Source organism: Ornithodoros turicata, unplaced genomic scaffold (assembly GCF_037126465.1).
Source record: "Ornithodoros turicata isolate Travis unplaced genomic scaffold, ASM3712646v1 ctg00000967.1, whole genome shotgun sequence".
NCBI classification, from domain to species: Eukaryota; Metazoa; Arthropoda; class Arachnida; order Ixodida; family Argasidae; genus Ornithodoros; species Ornithodoros turicata.
The window spans coordinates 28,225-32,845 of NW_026999430.1; positions in this window are offsets into that span (position 1 = coordinate 28,225).

The window sequence follows — 4,621 nt, forward strand, 5'->3', positions numbered from 1 at the left end:
TATCAACGGAGAAGTGGCAAACAAAACAGCTCACGTTCGAAGACACGGACACGCTATTGAATAAAATATTCCCCGAATATGGGATAGAGTGGACTTACGAGGAAGATCACTACGTGTTTAAGCTACCGTCGCGCGTGCGCTCGGCGAAACTAATCGACAGACCGCTGCATCTCGCCTTTGGAATCGTCGACATCGATGGAGATCACCGGGAGGGCGGTAAAGTACGCGCCGTCCCAAACGTGTTACCGCTCGCGGAGGAAAGAGCCGTTATGATGCGAGTTCGCCGGGTGATAGTGATCAATAACGATCTAATTTTAGAACCCCGATCGCTCATTACCGACACATTCAACGAATTCTTCAGAGCGACGAACGATACAGAATCACGGGTGGAATACAAAGACAACACTTACTCGCTTTCTCTCCCGACGAATTTGAACTTGTCGACCGAGTTCCTGGACCTCATTCAGGTGAAGCACATCCATGTTGAAGGATCCCGAAAGCGCATCACGTGTAATCCCATAGTGAAGACGTACCGCGTCCACATAAACACCCAAGAGACGGAAAGTCGGCGCATTTCACTTCCACCGAATTACTACGAAACACCCGAAGCTCTCGTGAGCGCCATCCATGAGCGTCTGCAGCCGGAGGCTTCCCTCACGTACGATGCGTGGGCGAGGAAGTGTTCGTTGAGCTTGCGGGAAAACGTGTCGCTTACATTATCCGATTACTTTGCGTACCTACTGGGTTTCGGCGCGAAAACCGTATTTACGGAAAACGATACGGGTGTCGACGAAGTGACCATAGATCTTCCCATTAACTGTATTATGATATACACGGATCTCGTCACGCCCTCCGTAGTGGGAAACGGTCGGCATCCGATACTGAAATTAATTCCATTCGTATACGATAGAACGAAAGAACAACTGAGTTTCAGCTTTCTACCCGTTCAGTATTTTAAGTTAGTGCAGCGCGAAATTTCCTCAATCACCGTCTCTATACGCGACGACACGGGTCGCAAGCTACCGCTACAAAATCGCGGTAGATCGACGCTGACGCTGCACTTTAAGCATGTACACTAAAGCGGTACCAATCTACGGATTTGGCGTTCCAACGGTATACAGGTCGCACCTGTACCAGAGGGGAGGCAATTTCTTTTCTCAGCTCGGGCGTTTCGCTATTCCACTCTTTAAACGCGTATCGCCATACTTAAAAAAGACTGCTGTTGCGGCCGCTAAGCGCGTGGCCAAAAATCTGTCGGAGGGAGACTCTTTCCGAAGTGCGCTTAAGAGATCGGCGAAAGATACGGGCCGTGAAATTCTCCGCGACCTCGGAGGGGCGGGCGTGCGAAGAAAGAGGAGAAAACCGGACGTCTTCGACGGCATAAATCACGCTGGTTGCGCGGCCACAATTTAGTTGCGAGATGGACACGATTAACGTCGTACATCCCGACACTCCTCTGTTGGATAAGTCGGAAACACAGTTATTTTCCGTGCCAGGAACGCAGTGGCATATACTGAAGGGGGAATATGAGGTATTCTACCCGGTCGCTGACATATCCTCCGTCATAGAGTTCCAGCTTTCGAATTTGGGGCACCACTATCTCGATTTGAACTCCGCGTACATAGTGACGAAAGTCCGCATCGTACGTGACGATGGTTCGCTACCGGAAACACAGGCTGGCGATCGGACGACCTACGACGAGGTCTACCCCGTCAACGCGTTCGCCAGCTCGCTTTTCAAGAACGTAGCCGTCTTCTTGAATCAGACCATGATTACGAATAATGATTTGTATAGCTATAGAAGCTACTTGGATATTTTGCTTCACGCCAGCACCACGGAGCAAAATACCGTGCATAAAGCAGGTCTGTACACGCAAGAAGAAGCGCGTCAAACGGAAAACAACATTCGCGCTCGTGGACCGGCCGAACGATACAACCTCACACGCGGCGGCAAGACCATCGATCTGGTTTCCAAGATCAACTCGGACATTTTCCTGCAGCCTAAGCTACTCATATCGGGAGTGGAAATTAGGCTTGTTTTTTATCAAGGCTCCGACGCGTTCCGCATTATGAAGACCGATCAGGAGCAGCACACGCATAAAGTGGAAATCATGAGTGCCACTTTGTACATAAAGAAAATCACCGTGTCTCCCAGCCTATTCCTCGGACACGAAACGGAATTGCAGAAGCGCAAGGCTCTCTACACACTGGCCGGAAGTGAATCGCGTATTCGTTCGCTACCAGTTGGCAACCTGGATGCATGCCTGGAAGATTTATTTCCTGAGAAGATACCGTCTAAGGTGGTGGTCGCATTCGTGCCCACCCTAGCCTACCAGGGAGCATTCAATCGGGACCCGTACCGATTCGTGAACTGCGACATTGAGTCGGCGATGCTCACCGTGAACGGGACGCAGCGAATAGACACGTTCGACTTCAACAATAACCTGAACCACCGAAGCTACTTCAACCTCCTGGAGCAGCTGTGTGAGAAGCACGTCTCCTACGAATACGACCACTACGTTGGAAACAAGTTCCTACTGTACTACGACCTGGATCCGGATCAATCCTCCGTCCACCTGTCACCGATCAGGCGTGGAAACGTTCGTCTGCAACTCAAGTTCCGACGTGCCTTGGCCGAACCCACGACCGTATTGATACTGTCCGAGAGTGTGCGAATTATGTCCATCGATAAGAACAGGAACGTCACACTGGATTAGCGATGTTCGAGCAAGATATCGAGAGACTCCTGAAGTACAACGATTACACTTCGGCACTCTTCCGCGGTGTATACGCTCGAGACGATCGTCTGCCCGCACTGGATAGACCGGGTATGATCGTGGTGAACACCGATCGGCGACAGCAAGCTGGGGAGCACTGGATTTTGTACGCGAAAATGAAGGATGACCTCATCTACTTTGATTCCTTCGGATTGCCGCCCATCGAACCCGAGCTGAAACGCCTCACCGTCGACGAATATAATGATGTCTGTATCCAAAGCCTGTATTCTCCAATGTGTGGTGTGTACTGTTGTATTGTGGCGACATTGTTGGCGAAAGGGAAATCACTGAAGAGCATTGTATCCCTGTTTTCTGATAATCTCGCCGCTAATGACCTAAAATCAATAAAGCTGCTAGAAAAGTTGTTTGTCGCTTAAAAACGCCTGGTGTCCTTTATTCTCTATAGCTCCCCACAAACTACACTCTCTTAGTCAATGAATACGCGCTATAGCTCCCTATCATATCATTCTATCAATAGAGCGTCCCATCATATCAGCCTATCTTCCTAATCCATCACAACAACGCAACATTTAAAATCAGAAATACATGTATTTTTATTTTTCCCGCTGATTACATATGGGACGCGGGCTTTCGTCGCGGTCACTTCTTCTTCGCGTGAGTAAAGATGATGTCGGGCGATGCGGCTCTTTTACCATCCCTGAATCTCTCCTTCTTCTCTAGTTTCAGATCTGGTAATTCTCGCATTTCTTGCAAATCTTCATCCGTGAGTCGCCTAAAACGACTGGGTAGGTACACCTTTACGCGTTTATCGCTGTCCATCAGGAGTTCCACGTACACGGACTCCCCATAGATAGTGTCCACTTTGCGTAAGTCCAACACGTCGAGCTTTTCGTTGTTTGGAACAATGCTCATTTTCTGAATGTCTCCATCACCGGGTTTCTTTAGTTTATCCAGCTTCTCGACAATAGATGACATATCTCTCAGTGCAAGTTTCTACGCACGCCAAATGAACTGAAAATGAGGACAACTATTACCTAACTTTCCTCATCTTGAAGACAATAGTGAAACATACCTTTCTCGTTGTGCGCTTCACGAGGAGTCGACCGACGGCTTCACGGACCTCAAATGAGTTGTATATATCGCGACTTTTATATAAAGCACCTCCGGAGGAGCGCAAGGGTGGTGCGATTCTGTTTACACAATCACACGGGAACAGCATGTGATATATGATGCGCGCGCGAAGGACATTTGGAAACTGCATAAGCGAACCCTTTGTTTTCGGTGCTTGTTTCGGCAATGAGCTGGTGGGCTCATAGGGATATTTTCCTTCAGATAGACTTGTCTCATCAAGCACAACAGTTTACTTTTGGTTTTAATACGCGTGGCCTCGGAAAACATGATTTACGTGGTGACCTAGTTTCTCGTTACATCACCTTGACGCAACATTTTTTTCACTAGGGCCCGCCACGATGGGTGGAAGTGCGTTTTTGATATTAAACAGATGGCACCGTCGTGTTGGGGCTTGTCTCAAGGTGACCCAATTTCTCGTTACATTACCTTGACGCAACTTCCCCGAGAATAAAACAAAGCTCACCGTTCTATAGTATAAACTCATTTTGACCATGAAGCGCATTTTGATATAAAACAGGCGACCCCAACGTGTTGGAACATGCAACCGACTCAAGGTGACCCAATTTCTCGGAGAAGACCTATTTACATTACCTTAACGCAACATTTTCTTCGACGGTGAATGCTCACCATTGCGGCCGCGCGCGTTCTGATAATAAACAGATGGCCCCAACGCGGCCTCATCCTCGAGGTGCCACATGATTTACGACCGCGTGGAAACAAGCGAGCCCGGACGTGTTGGCGCATGTAGCGTGG